Below are 21874 nucleotides of genomic sequence, written 5' to 3'. Positions count from 1 at the left end.
AGGGAGAGGGAGAGGGTGAGAGAACACATTAAGGAGACTCCCCACTGAGCACAGAGCCTGATGTGGGGCTCTATCCTAGGACCCTGAGATCATGACCTGAGCCAAAATCAAGAGTTGGATGCCCAACCACTGAGCCACCCATGTGCCCCAGTCCTCAGTTTTTTTATCTTTTATTAATTCTTAGGGTTTCTTTCTTTTTTTAAAAAAATATTTATTTATTTATTCATTCATGATAGACAGAGAGAGAGAGAGAGAGAGGCAGAAGACACAGGCAGAGGGAGAAGCAGGCTCTATACCGGGAGCCCGACGTGGGACTCAATCCCGGGACTCCAGGATTGCACCCTGGGCCAAAGGCAGGTGCTAAACCGCTGAGCCACCCAGGGATCCCCAATTCTTAGGGTTTCTATGGACAGTGTGGCAAGTTTCCTTTGATAGAAGAGATGGTCAATTTCTCCAGATGGTCCTGCCTCTTCCCTCCTGAGACCATACTTCTAATACCAACCAACCACAACTTCTCTGTGGATTATTGTTTGCTTTGAGAAGGCTCTGAAATGGGACAGAAGAGGAGCATGAGTTAAATGATGAGCACGGCTGCTCTTCATTCTTGTTTGAAAATGAGTCCCCATTCTATTTCTTATTTCAATTTATGCTTAGCTATGTTAGAGAATATTAGAAGTCAGGCGGTGAGCAAGGATGACAACATTAAATCTTTCAAATAATAGAAAATCAGCAAGACAAAAATGTCCTCAAATCAAAAGCCCAATTACTAAAGTTTCTTTCCTTTAAATAAATTTAAGTATAAAGCAATTAGAGCTCCTACTAACTTGTCATTCTGCTCAGTTTCAGAGGAGTCTCTCTCAGACTGGATAGAATCAATTTCCTCACCATTGGCATTTTCCCACTAGAATGGCTATTGTTTGCTGTGAGAGTTATCAGCACCGTAAACTACATACCTGCTCCTTCATGGCACACAATTGCATTTTACTTTGCAACAGCCTTTGAAATTAGGCCTTGTCATATGACTCACACTGACCAGTGGAATGTGAGTTGAAATGATATGTTACCTCCTGGTGGAAAATTTATGAGCCCGTGTGTACTTTGCTCTATACTTCTGCCCTAGCACTTGTGGAAGTATTGGGTTGAGATGGAACATGTAACAGACGAGGTCCCTGGTTTATTATGCTAAGCAGAATCCCCCTGCTGACTATAATAGACATGTAGTGTGGACTGAAAAACTGTCATTTTTACAAAACTATGTTTTGGAATTGTTTGTTACTACCTAATAATCTAGTTTATACTGACTGATACACTCTCTAAGGAATACTGAAATTGAGTTAATTTAATCTAGAGTCTAAAAGCCCCATTTGTTAAGGAGTGTGAAATGTGACTAGTTCACGTATAAATACAGTTATCAAGAAAAAAAAATTAAAACCTAGTCAAATCCCTTGTATCTTGAGTAGTTATTATAAGCCAGGTGATTTTTCCAGAACCCTGAACTCAGTGTGTCCCTCACTGGACACTCAGTAGGATTAGAAGGAGGGAGAGAGACCGTGGAACACACATGTGCAAAGAGAAAGTCATCCTGGTCTTAGCCTCACCAGGATATTAGTCAGTCTGTGCCAGTTGCTTGGAGACCAAGGCCAATAAATAGAAACTCGGGAGAATCTTTCTCAAGAGATTAATTATGGATTAACTATGGCACGAGGCCCTGTGTTTGCTGCATCTTGGGGAAAATTTATCTATGCATAATGCATCCTGTCTCAGAGAATAGCTTTTGTAAAAATTTAGAAATTTATGAAAGTGATGTGCCCAAGCAGTTCCCTGTTCAACATATTCAAAATCTTCTTAGTCCTATCTGCCTTTTGAGGTCTCTGTTTCCACTACATTTAGGGTAGAACTAAATATGAGCTCTATAAGGCATTGCCTCCACTTTCTTCAGTGAGAAGCATTTCTAGTCCTTGATTACAGTGGCTGTTTTCTTGGGCTCTTGCTTTGGAGTTGGCTCGGCTAAGGGTCTGCACACCAGGGTCTGTAAACAGAACCCAACCTACTGTCTGTTTTTTATACAGTAAAATATAAATTTACATTTATATTTAAACACAATTTGTCACATTAATAAATATAGTCTGTTTTACATTTTAAGTGGTTGAAAAAATCAAAGGAATAATATTTTTGTGACACATGAAAATTATATGAAATCAATTTTGATGTCCATGTACAAAGTTTTATAGGAGTACAACCACGCTGATTTAGTTCTGTATTGCCTGTGGCTTCTTTCACAGTTGAATAGTGGCAATTGAGACTGGATGGTCTACGAAGACTAGAATATTTATTAGTCAGCCACTTGTAGGAAGTTTGCTGACTGCTAGCCTAGGCAAACGAGTTTTGCCTCTCAGCCAATCCCTGACTTGAAACTCTTGTTAATGTGGCTGATGTATTCTTCGGGTCCCAGTGAAAATCAATACTTCTATAGTAAGTTCTAGCTTGGACCTTGTTTTTCCTGTTTTTTTTTTTTTTTTTTTTTTTACTTTTTTTTGGGCTCGACTAACTTCTGATACTTCAGAGGAACAAAATCACTTTCTTCTTTGCCTATCTTTTTACTTTATTTTTCTTTTTCCTGGACCAATCATCTCTTCCTAACATATTCCTTTTTTACTGTGGCTTTTCTTCATAATCAGAGTGATGAGCTCAAGGAGTTATGCTCGAAGCATTCATTGTTGACATGCATCTTGTCTGGTTTCAACTTTTTAAAGTGTACAGCTTCATCTAGGCGATACTCTTCCATGAGATTAGCACCTGTCTAGGTCTAGACTCAGTAGATGATCATCTTGCCTGGCTCCCCCTTAGTATGTTTCATTGTTTTCCTGCATCTTTAAGTCTTTTTTTTTTTTTAAATTTTGTTTATTTATGAGAGAGAGACAGAGACACAGGCAGGCTCCATGCAAGGAGCCGGAGGTGGGACTGGATCCTGGGTCTCCAGGATCATGCCCTGGGCTGAAGGCAGCACTAAATCACTGGGCCACCCGGGCTGCCTGGCATCTCTAAGTGCTAACTATAAACCCCCTAGGCTTGTTTCCTCAGGATATAAGCAATTCTCGTGTCTCTTCTTAAAATACCATGTCATCCTGAAACCTACTCAATAGATTTTAAGAATTCTGCCCTGGCAGTCTCAGTCCTCCCTCTCCAATCTGCCTGCATATTCTATAATGACCTGATGTAGCTTACACTACAGACATTTATTCTCTCACAATTCTGGAGGCCAGAAGTTGGAAACCAGAGTGTTGGCAGGAAGGAACCCTTCCAGCCTTGTCTCCGGCTTGTTGATGGCGGTCTTCTCTTTCTATCTCTTTACATCATCTTCTCTCTACGTGTGTTTACGTCTTGTGTCCTAATGTGACAGCAGTCATACTAAATCTTAATCTGGTACAACATGATTTTACTTTAACAGATTGTATCTGCAAGGATCCTATTTTCAGATAAAGTCACATTCTGAGGTAGTACTGGGGGTTAGGGCCTCAACACGTGAATTTGGGGGGGGTGGGGACACAACTCACTCAAGCTTCTCTCCCATTCCTTGGCTCTTCTTCCTCCATTAGTTTTTTTTTGTACTCCGGGTAGCTTCTCTCTCCTGCTATCAACTCATCTTCTCGTTTTATAGCATCATTTTTATGGGCAGTTAGATTGGAACATATATCCTTTTATCTTTTTGGTGTTCGAGCTTGGCTTTGAAGATTTCTTATTCTTCTTTCATAGCAGTTTAAGTTTTTCTCTAGGGTCTTTTCCTTTCTCATAAGGAGTTCTCTTTTCTTCCTCTAGAGTCTAACCTGGTCAACTACTGTTCTTTTATTTTTTTCATTTTTCTGTCTTCTATTCTCCCTCTGCTAGAAAAACTGAAGCATGTCCTTTAGAATCAATGCATTTATATTCTTATTTCCTGGGGAAAATTGATTCCCAAAGGCAATATGCCAGGCAGAGGCCTTTAACATTTTTTTTCATTTTAAAATTTAATTGGAAAAATGAAAAACAGTTGTGGTAAGATACACATAAAAACTGTCTTAACCATTTTTTAAGTGTATAGTTCAAAATGTAAAATATATCAATGTTGTTGTGTTTAAATTATTTTTAACCTTTGGTTTACAATTTCATTGAGTTGTTTGTCTTCCTTATGCCAAGAAGATGACATATCCCTGCTGGAATGGATACTTAGCTTCTTCTCTAAATTTTTATTATGAGAATTTTTAGATATGAAGAAAAGTTGAAAGAAGTATGGACACTCATATACCTACATTCAACAATATTATTTAAGTGCATTTAATCTGTTTGTATTATTATATGCATAAATATATATGTATTTTGTGTTTATGAATGTATATATGTATGAAAAATATTTTTTGTACTGCCTGAAAGAAAATTATGGAAATAAGGGAACTTTGTCCATTATTTTTCATCATATATCACATAAAAATAAGGATAGTCTCTTATAGAACCACAATAGCAGTATCGCACCAAAGAATTTCCTAATATCATCTAATATTCAGTCCATGTTCAAATTTCACCAAAATGTCTTTTATAGATTTTTTAGGTTGATTTTGAGAGCCAGCAAAGTTCATGCATTGCTTTCCATTTCTTTTCATCTACTAAGACACTTTTCACTCATTTGTATTTGAAGCCAAAATTTGAGTCTCTAAAATAAAAAATCCATAGTGGACGTAGGTAAATTAACAAATTACGGTGGACAAACCAAATGATTTCAAGAGATTTATACTTAGTTCTTTCTTTGGTCCTAGAACTGTTAAAAATCAAAATAAGATGGGAAGGAATAGAACCTGGGTCTGCTGAACCATTGCCACCTATTACTGACCAGTTGCTACAATTAGGAGGCTGTCTTTTGTGATTTTGTGCACTTACTGTCTTTTGTAAATTTAAACCCTAGTCTTAGGGACTCCTGGGTGGCTTAGCAGTTGAGTGTCTGCTTTCGGCTCAGGGTGTGATCCTGGAGTCCCAGGATCGAGTCCCATATCGGGCTCCGTGCATGGAGCCTGCTTCTCTTGTCTCTGCCTATCTCTGTGTCTCTCATGAATAAATAAATAAAATCTTAAAAAAAAAAAAAAAGAATTCTTTGGGACACGTGCGTGGCTCAGTGGTTGAGAGCCTCCCTTCAGCCCAGGGCATGATCCTGGGGTCCTGGGATCTAGTCCCACATCGGGCTCCCTGCGTGGAGCCTGCTTCTCCCTCTGCCTGTGTCTCTGCCTCTCTCTGTGTCTCTCATGAATAAATAAGTAAAATCATAAAAAAAATAAAAAGACAAAACCCTAGTTCTACTGTCCTTTCTATGAAATAGGTTATCAGGAGCAAAATTATTCCATCAATGCATAATAATCTTGTACAATGAAGTTTTTTAAGTCTTACATGGGATGCAAATCCTTTTTTCTGCAAACTAATGCATGATTCAGTCAACCCAATTGGAACTAAGTTTGCCAGAAGAAACTTCTTACTAACTAACTTACAGTATAAATTGCTTTGTGTCTGTAAACGTCAGCCAAAATGTTGTATGTTGTAGCCTACAGCAGTCATAAAAGTAATGAAGTCAAAGTCCTCCTATCTTCTTCTCTTCCATGTGTAACTTTTTAAAAAAGATTTTATTTATTTGAGAGAGAGCACACAAGCAAGGAGGGGGTGAAGGGCACAAGGAGAGGGAGAAGCAGATTCTCTGCTGAGCAGGGAGCCCAATGCAGGGCTCGATCACAGGACCCCAAGATCATGACCTGAAGCCAAAGACAGACACTTCACTCACTGAGCCACCCAGGTGCTCTCCCCTACCATGTGTTATTTCAGTTGTCTTCATCTAGTGTGGTATTGATCTTACAAGAATTCCTGATCAATATGCCCATATATCAGGGTGGTATGAGAGTGATGATTAATTCCACCTCCTCCCTTACTCTTCTCAGAACTATTTGAGAAGTAGATTCAGAGGTCATTCAGGAGATGGGCATATCAGCCTTGTTATTGTAAAGTGGATTGGAAAATACAGTTGGATCCACCATTGGGCTTCCTCCCCCCAAGTTCTAGACCTAGTGTTAACTCACTTGAGGGAGAATTTGAGTGTTTAGAGCAGACTCACATACCCACAATTGCTGCCTCATGCTCTGTGAGCCCCAATCATGCAGCAGGAAAAGTAAAAAAACCTGTAAATTGGGTACTGTTTTTTTTTAATTGAAAATTAATATAAATACGATAAAATTAACCACTTTCAATGTATAGTTGGATGAGTTTGGATAAATATGTAGAATTATATAACCATCATCAAAATCAAGATATAGACTATTTTCTTTATCCCAAGAGGTTCCCTCCTATGCCTTTGTGGTCAATCTCCTCTCATTCCCGCCCCCTCCCCCCCCCCCCCCACCTGAAGACCTGGGTAATCCTGATCAGATTTCTGTCCCTATAGTTTTGCTTCTAGAATGTTATATAAATGGAATTGTGCCGTATACAGCATACATGTTATTTCATGTATTAGTACTTTTTTTTTCTTACTGCTGAGTTGTATTACATAGCATGGATCACTGTTTATGTGTTCACCAGTTGCTGGACATTAGGGTTTTCAGTTGTTGGCTACCATGAATAATGCTGCTGTAAATATTCTCCTACAAGTATTTATGTGGACTTACATTTGTATTATCTTGAGGACATTTTCAGGAGTGTGATTTGTTGGATCACATAATAAGTAATATGTTTCACTTATAAAAAATGGTGTAATGCTTTTTATTTTTTATTTTTTAAAGACTTTATTTATTTATAAGAGATAGAGAGAGACACACACACACACAGGCAGAGGGAGAAGCAGGCTCCATGTAGGAAGCCTGATGCGGGACTCGATGCTGGGTCCCCAGGATCATGCCCTGGGCCAAAGGCAGCACTAAACTGCTGAGCCACCCAGGCTGCCCAGTGTAATGCTTTTTAAAACATTAATTCCACCCAATAGAGGGGCATGAAGCAAGGTATGTTATACTTTAAACATTCACAAGGCAGGTAAATTTCTCACTTGGGGATAAGTAAGTGAGGTACAAGGAGAAAGGATAGAAATACGACTTTATTGCAGTGACTCACACCCCTGGATGATCATTAGAATTTCATAGGAAGCTTTTATAAAGTTTGATGCTAGTTCCCAGCCCCTCCCTCAGAATGAATAAGTCTTTGGTGAAACCTTGATTTCTTTAAAGAGCCCCAAATGATTCTAAAATATAGCAAAGATTGAGAACCACTGTTTTGGTTGAAATTCCCTCATGAAGACATGGTCCTTGTGAAATGGACCTGGGCTCTTAATAACCAAGAGGCCATTTCCTTGATGAGAAAGAATCAGCAATACGATAAAATTAGTGGTAACTTTCATGATATTTTTTGAAATAATGTGAAACCAGTAACATTTTGGGATCTAAACATATTTTAAAAATGTAATATCTTGCAGGAATTAAAAAATATATATAAACAAGTAAGAGAACTGTAATTCTGAATTACTTAGGCTACTTTAAAGTCTAATTCGAAGCATTTAGTGTTCTCATAAAAAAAAAAAAAAAACCCTCAGCTCTACTACTTCTTTTTGATATTAAGTATATAAGGACACTTGGAAAGATATTTTTGGTTAACTCTGCTGAATCTCTCAAGAGTGTTACCTCTCCTGATTAGATGGCATAATTTCCTTGAGAAATTCTAAGCTAATATTAGGCCACGATTCACAAAACAAACTATGGTTTAGTACTTTTGATTTGAAAAGAATGCCTTTTAAAGCAGCTTTATATATTATAGGACCCATTAACTTCTCATTGTGTATCATATTCTTTGGGCTTAGTTTAGAATGTCAACATCACTCTAAAAAGTGATGAATTGTCAAAGTAAACTGTTGATATTTCAAGAAAACTATCTCTGCTGTTCACAGATGTCTCTTGTTGTATTTAGAAGTAAAATATAGACAGGCTACTTCAGGTTGATAGTTTCCAAAAGCATGATGAAATAAGCTGGCAGATAAAAAATGAAGAGCATCACTGGGCAGAGGAGGCTCCAAATGGGCTGGTCTGGAATGTGGCAATCTGAGGGCAAATGAATAGATTGCATGTTTTTGCATGGAGTATTTACAGTGTCAACTAAGGATTACTTATGATTGTTTGAATTGTCAGTGCTACAGAAAATGACAAAAGGAAAGAGAAAAGAAATGAGGAAGATTCTTTGTCATGAATACTAGCTCATTGATTAAGGAAGAATTTAACTATACAAACATTGTTAAAGCAACATCAATAAAAAAAAAAAAAACCCAATGTTCTTATATTCCTGCTACCTGAGAAATCAATCTGTTCTCATTTTTCATTTTTATGATTGTTTTGTTCCATGTATTAGGCAGAATATTGTTTATTCATCATTTCCAAACTTTAAGGCACACAGCCCAAGGTTGTTTTACTTTATTGTGTTTTGATATTGTAATATTTGATATTATAATATTACCATAGAAATCTATATGCAAGTTTAGAAAATACTTTTGGATTATTTTCTCAGAATAAATCTGTGGAAATAGGATTTCTGAATCAATGGATGTAACATTTTAATAGCTCTTTACTATGTTAACTCTTCTTTCAAAAAGCGTTATCGTACCCATTTATTCTATGCAGGTGTCAGTGCATGACCTCACCATTCCTGAGTATTCTAATTTGAAATCAACTTGTTATAAAATGTGTTGTTACTATTTTAATAAGTATTTCTTTGACTATTAGAGTTATCAAGCATTTCCTCATATTTGTGTTCCTAATTATAATTTCTACTTCTGAAAGCAAAATGTTTATTTCATATGTTCATTTGTGTCCAGGGAGCCTGAGTAATGTTCTTACTAACTTTCACGAGCTCATTTTGACGTAGGTAATAACTCTTTCCTTGTTTAGTTACTATAAATATCATTTAGTCCACTGTGTTTCTTTCCAGTATAGTTTTTGTTTAGCACAAGTTTTGAATTTTTTTAATGACAGACATTTCTATTGATAATTTATTTCTAGCTTCGGTTATTGCTTCAAAACTTAGAAAGTTATTACTCCAGAGATTTGAGCTGAGCTCACCGTCAAATCCCCTGAGGCCCTAGTTCTCTGGCATGCTGAAAACTTAATGGGAGTCAAGTTGAGTAAGGAAATCAGATAGAGCTAAGATTATATGATAGTTGTATTGTTGAATGGTGTGTGTGTGTGTGTATGTGACACAAAGAAACATTTTCCCACAGAGGAATTGTACTGTCCTTCCTGAGAGGTATTAATACCTTCAGTTTGGCTGGTACCCATGAGATCCAACTGTGTAGTAAGAATGAAGTAGAGAGTGTGGCACTCTACGGGAAATTTAGCTTCAAGGAGTTAGCCAACACACTGACTCACATTCGGAATAATGTTTTTGTTTTATTTTGGTTGTTTGAGATGAATTAGTTTTAATTAAAAGTCTAACTAAAACATAGTTCCAGGAAAGAATGAAATTTCATAATGGTGCAACTGTTGGTAAATAATTTCCTGCTGGTCCCTGAATTGACCAGTTGCAGAAGGATTGGGGAGATATTGTCTTACAACATGTTATAACAAAGAAGGAGGGGTTAAAAAAAGATCATACCGCCTCATTGCCACATGCCTGGAGTATTTACAACAGCTAAAGATTTTTGAGAATATTCTTAATTCAAATATTCTGTTTTGTCGATCTGTGTTCACCTTCCTTGTCAGATCAAAAGTCCCAACTTCTGTTCAAGAAGTAGAGTCACCCAGCCACATGCAGAAGTATGAAACTAGACCATTCTCTTACACCATACACAAAGATAAACTCAAAATGGATGAAAGATCTAAATGTGAGACAAGAATCCATCAAAATCCTAGAGACGAACACAGGCAACACCCTTTCTGAACTTGGCCACAGCAACTTCTTGCAAGATACATCTATGAAGGCAAGAGAAACAAAAGCAAAAATGAGCTATTGGGACTTCATCAAGATAAGAAGGTTCTGCACAGAAAAAGAAACAGTCAACAAAACTAAAAGACAACCTACAGAATGGGAGAAGATATTTGCAAATGACATATCAGATAAAGGGCTAGTATCCAAGATCTATAAAGAACTTAATTAAACTCAACAGCAAAGAAACAATCCAATCCTGAAATGAGCAAATGACATGAACAGAAATTTCACAGAGGAAGACATAGACATGGCCAACATGCACATGAGAAAATGCTCCGCATCACTTGCCATCAGGGAAATAAAAATCAAAACCACAATGAGATACCACCTCACACCCGTGAGAATGGGGAAAATTAACAAGACCGGAAACAACAAATGTTGGAGAGGATGTGGAGAAAGGGGAACCCTCTGGCACTGTTGGTGGGAATGTGAACTGGTACAGCCACTCTGGAAAACTGTGTGGAGGTTCCTCAAAGAGTTAAAAATAGAGCTACCCTATGACCCAGCAATTGCACTGCTGGGGATTTACCCCAAAGATACTGATGCAGTGAAATGCCAGGACACCTGCACCCCAATGTTTATAACACCAATGTCCACAGTAGCCAAACTGTGGAAGGAGCCTCGGTGTCCATCGAAAGATGAATGAATAAAGAAGATGTGGTCTTCTTTATACAATGGAATATTACTCAGCCATTAGAAATGACAAATACCCACCATTTGCTTTGACGTGGATGGAACTGGAGGGTATTATGCTGAGTGAAGTAAGTCAATCGGAGAAGGACAAACATTATATGGTCTCATCCATTTGGGGAATATAAATAGTGAAAGAATAAAGGGGAAAGGAGAGAAAATGAGTGAAAATATCAGTGAGGGTGACAGAACATGAGAAACTTCTAACTCTGGGAAACGAATAAGGGGTAATGGAAGGGGAGGTGGGTGGGGGGTTGGGGTGCCTGGGTGATGGGCCCTGAGGGGGCACTTGACAGGATGAGCACTAGGTGATATGCTATATGTTAGCAAATTGAACTCCAATAAAAAAAAAAAAAAAGTAGAGTCACCATAGAAATTTGGCGACAGATTCCTAGCTGGTGTTCTCAACCTCATCCTTCTCCATTTTGCTTATCTTTGTTTAAAATGAAAAGAGCACCTTTATGTGCCAGTGCTTAGTTTCAGAAACTCTAACGATTCTCTGAATGTACTGGCTGTGCAGGGAGAAAGGCACTTGGTTCTTCCTCACCATTGCCTTCAAATAAAACCTTCAGTTAAACTCCATTCCAAGCTCCTGGATGGTGTCAAAGGCTTTTGTTTTTCTGGACCCTGCAGATAAGAACGGTTTGAATTATTCACAATTCCAGCCCAATCTCATTCAAGACTTTAGTCATATATCTGATTTTTTTTTTTTTTTTTTTAACAAAAGCACTTATTAGCGTTTGATGAACCTAGCTCCACATAGCCTCAAGCTACCAGGATGTGACGCCCAGCACCTCACCTCCCTCAATCTTCTCCTTAGCTCTTCTATTGAAGAGTTTGGCCTTCATGGTGACTGAAAGGCTTTCCCTTCCCCCAAACTTTGTAGTAGCCCCATTGCATCATATCAATGATAGGAGCAGCTCCAGTTTTCATTTATTTTATTATTATTTTTAAAAGATTTTTATTCACCAACGAGACACACACACACACACACAGAGTGAGAGAGAGAGAGAGAGAGGCAGAGACACAGGCAGAGGGAGAAGCAAGCTCTACACAGGGAGCCCGATGTGGGACTCGATCCCCTGTCTCCAGGATCACGACCTGGGCCAAAGGCAGGTGCTAAACTGCTGAGCCACCCAGGGATCCCCAATTATTATTATTTTTTTAATGGTATCATTTACCTGTGTCTGCTCACTGACCAAGGTCCACAGTTGATCAAGGCCGACATTTGGGTAGGAGCTCTGGTTCCTTTATAAGGGGCAACACCTCATACCAATGTTTCTAGGGTAACCTGGGTGATTTTTGTTGAAGTTGATCGATCCCATGATGACGCATGCCACCAGTATTACCCCAGCCTGCTGGAGCTTCCAGTGCTTGCCCATGGGGCCGTGGCCCTGGCTCACGTTGCCCCAAGTTTCTGGGTCTTCCTCAGTTTGGATGGCATGTCTGCAGCCCACATGAAAAAGCAGTCACAATTCTGATTGAAAGCTTCTTGTCCATGTTCTCCAAGATACTTAAAATGGGAAAGAGGGGAGGCAAGGTCTGTTTTTCTTTTCTTGCTCTCTCCATCTATTGCTCCTGTTTGCCGGAGGCTCCAGGGTTAAGCAGGGAAAAGAGGGGTATTTTAAAAAACCTAGTTGATGCTAGTCTGTGAAAAACCCCTGCATATCAAACATCCAAACACTGCCCATTATTTCAAATAGGGCTTTTGTGGGTTCTCTGAGGACTGTTTGTTGGAGACCTCTGACACTGCAACATTTCCAGGGATAAATCCTACTTGGTCATGGTGAATAATTTTCTTAATGTATTGTTGGATCCTATTGGCCAGTATCTTGTTGAGAATTTTTGCATCCATGTTCATCAGGGATATTGGTCTGTAATTCTCCTTTTTGGTGGGGTCTTTGTCTGGTTTTGGAATTAAGGTGATGCTGGCCTCACAGAACGAATTTGGAAGTACTCCATCTCTTTCTATCTTTCCAAACAGCTTTAGGAGAATAGGTATGGTTTCTTCTTTAAACGTTTGATAGAATTCCCCTGGGAAGCCATCTGGCCCTGGACTCTTGTGTCTTGGGAGGTTTTTGATGACTGCTTCAATTTCCTCCCTGGTTATTGGCCTGTTCAGGTACTGCAACATTTCCTAACATGGGCAAGGCACTCCCTTGCTGCCCTCTTTTGACATACCCTCAACCCTACTCCAACAGTTTATTCCCTGCAACCTCTTTCTGCTGGAATAGCCTGGAACTTGACAGGCAGTATTTTTGCGTGGGGTCCTTTCAAGAAATCTCTGACCTGGCTATTCTTGATAGCATCCCTTTGACCCACAGTGGCATGGTGCCTCTCTAAACTCAGGAAGCGCAGTGGTCCCTCTTCGCTATCATATATTACTCCAGCCAACCTTTTCCCTTGGGCTTTCCTAGGTGAGAATCAGACACCATTCTCTGTACTCCCCAAACTCCAGAGAACACAGGTTAGACCCTCTGAGACAGGCAGAACAAGGCACGTCTTTGCCCCTGCAGATGTGCATGCCTTAATCCCTGGAAACTGTGAACCCATTACTTACTTTTTTTAAAAAAATATTTTATTTATTCATGAGACACAGAGAGAGAGAGGCAGAGACACAGACAGAGGGAGAAGCAGGCTCCATGCAGAGAACCCGAGTGGGACCCGATCCCGGGTCTCCAGGATCACACCCCAGGCTGAAGGCGGCGCTAAACTGCTGAGCCACCGGGGCTGCCCAACCTATTACTTACTTAATTTATTTTCTTACATAGCATAATTTTATTTTTTTTACTTTTTTTTTCTTTTTCTTTTCTTTCTTTTTTTTTTTTTTTTTTTTTTGCAATCACACGAGGGTTTATTTACAAGCTTGAGCCTGGGTCCTTTTTTTTTTTTTTTTTTTTTTTTTTCAGTAATCTACACCTAACAGGGTGCTTGAACTCACAACCCCAAGGTCAAGGGTTGCATGCTTCACCCACTGAGCCAGCCAGACACCCTTATTTTTTTTATTTGTTTTAACTGAAGTACAGTTGACATACAATATTACATTAGTTTCAGATATATAATATGGTGATTCAACAATTATATACATTACTAAATGCTCACTATAATAATTGTTACCATCTGTCACTATTTAAAGTTATTAAATATTTTTTGAACATTTTATTATATATATATCTAATTTTAATTCTGGTATAGTTAGCATACAGTGTTACATTAGTTTCAGGTATACGATATAGTCATTCAACAATTCTATACATTACTCAGCACTCCTTAATCCCCATTACCTATTTCACCCATCCCCCCATTTGCCTCCCCTTTGGTAACCACCAGTTTAGTTGGTTACCTCCCTATAGTTAAGGGTTTAAGACTTCTAGTTAAGAGTCTGTTTTTTGTTTTGTTTCTTTTTTTCCCCTTCATTTGTTTTGTTTCTTAAATTCCATAATGAGTGAAATCATATGGTATTTATCTTTCTGTGACTGATTTTTTTCCTTAGCATTATACTTTTAGGATCCACTCATGTTGCAAATGGCAAGATTTCAGTCTTTTTTATGGATGAGTAATATTTTGTTGTGTGTATATATATATATATACACATACACACCACATCTTTTTTATCCTTTCATCTATTGATAAATACTTGGGCTACCTCTAAGTTATAAATAATGCTGCAATAAAAATAGTGCACGTATCTTTTCTAGTTAGTTTTTTTTTTTTTTTGCATTCTTTGGGTAAATACCCAGTAGATTTTTGGGTAAATACCAGTAGAGTGAATCCTGGATTATAGGGTAATTATTTTATTTTACTTTTTTATTTTTAATTCTTTTTTTAGTTTTTTTGAGGAAGCTCTAAACTGTTTTTCCACAGTGGTTGCACAGTTTGCATTCCCATCAACAGTGCACAAGGGTTTCCCTTTCTCCACATACTTGCCAATACCTGTTCTTCTTGTGTTTTTGATTTTAGCCTTTCTGACTGGTGTGAGATGATATCTCATTGTGGTGTTGATTTGCATTTCTGTGATGACGAGCATCTTTTCATGTGTCTGTTGGCTATCTTTATGCCTTTGGAGAGATGTCTGTTCATGTCTTCTGCCCATTTTTAATTGGATTATTTGGGTTTTTTTGGTATCAAGTTATGTAAGTTCTTTATATATTTTGGATAGTGACCTTTTATCAGATATGTCTTTTGCAAATACCTTCTCCCATTCAGGTTGTCTTTTGGTTTTGTTGATTGTTTCCTTTGCTGTGCAGAAGCATTTTATTTTGATGGAGTCCCAATAGTTTATTTGGCTTTTGCTTCCCTTGCCTCAGGAGACATACCTAGAAAAATGTTGCTATGGCTGATGTCAGAGAAATTACTGCTTGTGTGCTTGCTTCTAGGATTTTTATGGCTTCAGGTCTCACACTTAGGTCCTTAATTCATATTGAGTTTATTTTTGTGTATGGTGTAAGAAAGTAGTTCAGTTTTATTGTTTTGCATGTAGCCGTCCAGTTGTTCCAACACATTTGCTGTTTTTCTCATTGCATATTCTTGCCTCCTTTTTTTTTTAATTTTTTTTTTTTTTTTTATTTATGATAGTCAGAGAGAGAGAGAGAGAGAGGCAGAGACACAGGCAGAGGGAGAAGCAGGCTCCATGCACCGGGAGCCCGATGTGGGATTCGATCCCGGGTCTCCAGGATCGCGCCCTGGGCCAAAGGCAGGCGCCAAACCGCTGCGCCACCCAGGGATCCCCTCTTGCCTCCTTTGCTAAAGATTAATTGATCATATAATTGTGGGTTTATTTCTGGGCTCTCCTGTTCTGTTGATCTATGTGTGTCAATATCATACTGTTTGGATTACTGCTCTTTGTAGTATATCTTGAAATCTGGGATTGTGTACCTCCAGTTTTATTCCTCTTTTTCAAGATTGCTTTGGCAGGGATGCCTGGGTGGCTCAGCAGTTGGGTGTCTGCCTTTGGCTCAGGGCATGATCCTGGAGTCCCAGGATCAAGTCCCACATAAGGCTCCCTGCATGGAGCCTGCTTCTCCCTCTGCCTTTGTCTCTGCCTCTTTCTCTGTGTCTTTCATGAATAAATAAATAAAATCTTAAAAAAAAAAGATTGCTTTGGTATTTTGTGGTTCCATACAAATTTTAGGATTGTTTGTTCTAGTTCTGTGAAAAATGCTATTGGTGGGGTACCTGGCTCATTTGGTGAAACAGCAGCCTTCACCTCAAATCATGATCCCAGAGTCCTGGGATCAAGCCCCAAGTTGGGCTCCCTGGTTAGTGGGGAGCCTGCTTCTCCCTCTCTCTTTGCTATTCCCCCTACTTATGCTCTCTGGCTCTCTCTCTCTCTCTGTCAAATTATTAAAATATAAGAAAAAGAAAAATGCTATTGGTATTTTGATAGGGATTGCATTAAATCTATAGATTGCTTTGGGTAGTCTGGACATTTTATTTTATTTTATATATTTTTTAAAGATTTTATTTATTCATGACAGACACAGGCAGAGACACAGGCAGAGGGAGAAGCAGGCTCCAAGCAGGGAGCCCAATGCGGGACTTGATCCCGGGTCTCCAGGATCACGCCCTGGGCCACCCGAGCTGCCCAGTCTGGACATTTTAACAGTATATTTTTTCCAATCCATGAGCATAGGATATCCTTCCATTTGTTTGTGTTGCCTTCAATCTCTTTCATCAGTGTTTTATAGTTTTCAGAGTACAGGTCTTTCATCTCCTTGGTTAAGTTTATTACTAGGTATTTTATTATCTTTGGTGCAATTGTAAATGGGATTCTTTTATTAACTTCTCTTTCTGCTCTTTTGTTATGAGTGTATAGAAATGCAACAGATTTCTGTATATTGATTTTGTATCCTGTGACTTTACTGAATTCATTTATTAGTTTTAGTAGTTTTTTTGGTGGAGTCCTTAGGGTTTTCCATATATAGTATTGTGTCATTTGCAGTGAAAATTTTACTCCTTACCAATTTAGATACGTTTTATTTCTTTTTCTTGTCTACTTGTTGTGACTAGGACTTCTGGTTGAATGTGTTACTTTACATGGCAAAAAGGACTTTACAAATGTGATTGAGGTTATGGACCTTGAGACAGCAGGATTATCCCTTGTAATCCAGGTAGGCCCAATCTCATCATCCAACCATACAAGTCCTTGGAAGTGGAGAACCTATTCCGACTATAGTCAGGGAGAGAGATGTGACTATAGAGGAAGGGCTAGAGACATGTGGCACTAGAGGGATGCTCTCCACCATTGCTGGCTTGAAGATGGAGGAAGAGGACCACAAGCTGAGGAATGTGGTGACCTCGAGGAGTTGGGAATGGTTCTCAGGTACAGCTAACAAGAAAACGGGGATCTGAGTTCTACAACCACAAGGGACTGAATTTTGCCGATAGCCTAAGTGAGCAGGAAATGGCTTATTCCCTACAGTCTCCAAAAAATGAGTTTGCTGATAACCTGGTTTTAGTAAGACCCCCACTAGACTTCGGCCCTACAGACTGTAAGATAATAAATTTGTGTTGTTTTAAGTCACTGTAAGGTAATAAATTTGTGTTGTTTTAAGTCACTAATTTGCAGTAATTTGTTGTGGCAACAGTAGAAAATGAATATACTCTCCTCCAGATTTTCTCCCCGAGTCTTACTGGTTTCTGCCTCTTGGTAAACATGGGCTAAGAGGAAAGGTGAGACTGTGTCCCTTCCTTGCAGGGAATCTCTATCTACCTCCATGCTCTACCATTTCTTAAAAGCTTCTCCCATGTGGTTGGAGAAGACAATGGTGTACTTTCCTATACATCAGACTGACAACTTTGTTGGCATTCTTTCTTATGCATAGGCTGGAAGTGGATGTTATGGTATATCCAGCACTTTATTTAAGCACACTTGTTCCCTCAGTCCCAATGTAGAGGCAGGAGAAGTCCCCTGTAACCTTGCTGGATAATAACAAACCTACATCTTTGTTCCTTGTTCCAGTTCAAGTGCGTATAGACCACTTATAAACATTTGCTTTCCTCTCTAGCTACCTAAATTCCTCTGCCAGACTAGATCTCCTTGATGGAAATCCTGTTACTGATTCTCCTCTGCATTTTGATGAACACATCTTTACATTGAATTATGTATACTTTTGGTCTTATTATCTGTCTGAAATTAATTTCTGCAACCGAGTCAGTTACCCCACTCTCTCATTCTATTTATGCAGATTACCAGCAAGGCATCATGTCTGTGCTGTGCCTTCCTGAGAATAGATGGAGCCCTAGGTTTGGAAGGTACTAGAAAGCTCAGCTGCTGCACTGCTTCTTTCTTTCCACTCTTCAATCTTGAATCATTCCTCTTCACTGTCTTCCAAGATTTGCATGTGTGAGAATCATGGGGTAATCTACCACTTCTGTTGGCAGCTTGTTCCAATGTGGAGATTTTGTTTTTGTTTTGTTTTGTTTTAGCTCCTTAAGAGCCGTGACCAAGTCTATGCATTGTGACAACACCAGCCCCAACTCAAGCCTGAAGCATAGCGGAAACATAGTGATTGAACAAGTGAATGAATTAGTAAATGAATGAATATTATTGAGCCCTGAACTGGCTTCCTTATGGCTTCCATAAAGTAGTCCTTGGAATGATTTAACCCCTTCTCTACAGAATGGTATTTAACAATATAAAGCTATCCTATCCTAATTATGTCTTTCCTTTTCATTTGATATATTTTTAATCCCCCAAAGGATAGTCCTACACATCAAATTACAATCGTTTCTACTTCAGTTGTATAATAGCCTCCAACAGAATGTTTAGTTTTCTGGAATGCATTTAACATGAGGGTGGGCCGGAAGTGATTTTGTAACTATTGCAAAAGTCTGTGGTTTGGATCTTTCCAAAAGTTTTATCTCAGCAGCCCAGACACAGGCCTCTGCCAAAAATCACAGCTTTTCTGTTTCCCATTGTGTAGTCTGCAGATAGTCCTGATAAGGGACTGAGGGTTTATATGAAAGGCATCATGGTGTGTTGTAAGTGTAAGAGGATATAGAATGAAACTTTTCATGGTGTCTTGAAATTTGATCTGAAGCCCCAAAGCTGAGAATGAACCAAGTGTCCCCAGGTTTCCAGATGGGGTGCTAACACTAGATATATCCATGCAGAAATTATGAAAAGACAGCAAAGCTGGGATCAGCCACCATCACACATCTCCAGCTGATGCAGGAGAAAGTGATTATCAATCTCCTTCACACACTTCCAGCTGGTGCAGGAGAACGGGAATTAAAGAGGGCTTCTGAGGCAGTAGACAGTGTTGTGGCATTTCCCTTTCTCTTCTAAAGGGGGGCTCTCAAGAGAACTGGAGGCTATGGTGATGCCCTATGATTGGTATAGAGTAGGGTGAGAGAATTCTTGGAGAAATGGGTATATGTCTTCTGGACAGATTAGGAACATAAATTAATGGGAATTGATGCTTCCTGCCTGATGACAATGGAATGTGGGAGGCTGGTCAGACCAGCCAATGAACCCTGAGTGAGCAGGGCAACGGTGAGAGCTGCTTGCACTCCCAGGATTTGTAATGGAGGGCCTATGTGTTTCCCAAGAGCTGCAATGGAAGATAACTGGCCTTCAACCAGGCGGGCTGCCTGTGGGGGTACAGGGATGCTGGCAATAAGCTGCTCTATGGTGTATTTCTGGGCCGGAGCTGAGAATTGTGTGCAAAATTTCTGAGAGAAGTGAGAGAGTACATTTGCTTTTAGGGGGCTTTTCAACCAGGTGGTTTCTACAGCAAGCCTTTGAAAACCCCACCCCCCATGCCTCCCATTGGAGAGAGCCAGCATATGGGCTCCTCCTACATCAAGGCCAAGATCTACCATACTTTAATGGCATCTACCACAAAAGATACACTTGCTTCTTTACCTCTAATCCCCTACCTTGACCCTGGAGAAGCCAGAAGCTGCCAGCTGAGGGGAAGGAGAATGAAAGAGATGGAGAAGAACAGACTGTACCTCCTTTTCACACTGTAGGGCTGTGGTCACCATACAGTAGTGGTAGGGCTAGGGGTAGGTGTGGTGGCGGGAGCCTCGAACTGGGTATGTGATGGAAATTCTAAATAGAACTTTTTTCTTTTTAAAGATTTTATTTTTTCATGAGAGACACCCAGAGAGAGGCACAGACACAGGCAGAAGGAGATGCAGGCTCCACACAGAGAGCTGGATGGGGGACTCGATCCCGGGACCCCAGGATCATGCCCTGAGCCAAAGGCAGACACTTAGCTGCTGAGCCACCCAGGCATGCCTAAATAAAAAATTTTAATGAGTTTTAATTCTTGAAAGTAACTTTTAAGTTACTTAAGTTTACTTTTAAGAACTTAAAAGTTCTATGAGTATGAAATATGCATGAGATGTTGTCCGGGGTCGGGGAGGAGAGTGATTTGACAGAGCATGTTGAGGGGGAGTGATTAGAGCAAAATAATACAGTTGTCTGTTTGTACACCACTGGGTTAGTCCAACTGATAAGATTCCTGGGAGGCCAGAGGCCAAGGGATAGATGGGCAACGGACTATGCTCTGGAACTTTGGTACTATGGACTCCCCGCCTCTCCAAATTTTTGATATTGTAGTTTAGTTTTTAAAATTTAATCTCTAATTTTTAAAAAGATTTATTTCTTTTAGAGAGGGGCAGCATAGAGGCAGAGGGAAAGAGAAATTTAAGCAGATTCCATGCTGAGCATGAGTCCAACATGGGGCTTGATCCCATAACCCTGAGCCAAACCCAAGAGTCAGATGCTCAACTGACTGAGCCACTCAGGTACCCCTTTTTAAAGATTAAACATTAAAATTTTTTTTAAGATTTTAAGTAATCTCCACACCCACCATGGGGCTTGAACTCAGGACCCTGAAATCAAGAATGCAAGTTAGCTCTGCAACCAAGTCAGCCAGGCACCCAGCTGTTTAATTTTTGAAAAGCTTTTACTTTGAAATAATGTCACAACTACAGAGACATTGCAAAAAGAGTACAGAGAGTTCCCGTGTGCCCTTTCCCCAACTTCCCCTAATATTAACATCTCCCATAACCACAGTATAAGAATCAAAACCAGGAAGTTAACATTGATTCAATACTATTAACTACTCTATAGACCTTATTATAGTTTGCCAGCTTTTTCATAAATGTTTTTTTTTTTTCTGACCAGAATCCAACCCAGGATCTTACAGTGCATTTATGTGTCACGTCTCCATAGACCTGCGGATTCTTGAACGTCCTCTATAAAAATTCCAGTGCATAAATTTTTCTGCATGAAGACACCTCCAATGAGAGTCTGTTCTAAATGGGGCCAAGTGCCATAAGGAAGTCCATAGCCATGATTGCCTTTCTTGAAGTTTTCGCCTGATTCTGGGTCTTGTTTTATTTTTGTTTGCCTTTTAGAACAAGGCCATTTTCCCTTCTACATAACAACTTTCAAATAGTGGAAGACCATTATATTTCTATTCCCCACTGAAGGCCTACCCCCCACTCCTGTCACCAAATCCTTTTAGGATGAACTCCCTAGTTCTATCAACTGTTCCTTGTATGACATAGTTTTAAGTTATCCTACACATGGGTCACTCTTCCTTGAACAAGCACCAGTTCTACATATGAATACGGATGCAGGTCTATCTATCTGTGTGATGCCTGTACAGAGTAAAAATACAGATATCATTCTCCACATTCTAGGTCCTATCTCCTCAGGCCAAGATTACGCTAACATGGGGTTTGTTTTTATAAAGGTGGTGAGGTCCTAGTTAAGCATGGCTAATTCAATAGCCATTTTTAGTGAACATAAGTGGGTAATCTAGGCTCCCGTGTGAGTTGCTAAGAGGAGTTTGGGATTTTTCTTAGAGATAACTTCTGGGGTGAAAGGCTAGATGAATAAGTATCTTTTTTTTTTTTTTTAATAAGTATCTTTTTAATTAAACTTGAGTTGGTTTATATTGAAAATGAAAATGGTACCTGGCAAGAAGCTGCTGGTATATCTTCTCAAAAAAAAAAAAAAAAAAAAAAAAAAAAAAAAAAAAAAAAAAAGGCACTACATTTTCAAAAACGAGAGCAAACTCTCAATGTATTGGCCGAATCTGGGAGAGCTTCCATTTACTGAATAGCTAATGGGGAATGGGTTGAGAAATACAATGTGGTCTGAAATAGAGCAAGTACTTTTACTTAGAAGTAATTCTCAAAACACTTTTTATCAGTCTTCAACTATCTGTACCCTGGTTCAAAATGCAGGGTATGTTTTGAC

General features: G+C 39.2%; 1 long non-coding RNA gene across 9 annotated transcripts in view; it reads left to right on the top strand.

Annotated features, from left to right (window-relative positions):
* The window catches only part of LOC140602933 (uncharacterized), a 105587-nt gene that overhangs the window by 41867 nt on the left and 41846 nt on the right, over positions 1-21874 (top strand). The gene's annotated exons all lie outside the window — the stretch shown is intronic.

Source organism: Canis lupus, chromosome 13, assembly GCF_048164855.1.
Source record: "Canis lupus baileyi chromosome 13, mCanLup2.hap1, whole genome shotgun sequence".
Lineage (NCBI taxonomy): Eukaryota > Metazoa > Chordata > Mammalia > Carnivora > Canidae > Canis > Canis lupus.
The sequence above is the reverse complement of the archived record's forward strand: the minus strand, read 5'-3'. Positions and strand labels throughout refer to the sequence as shown.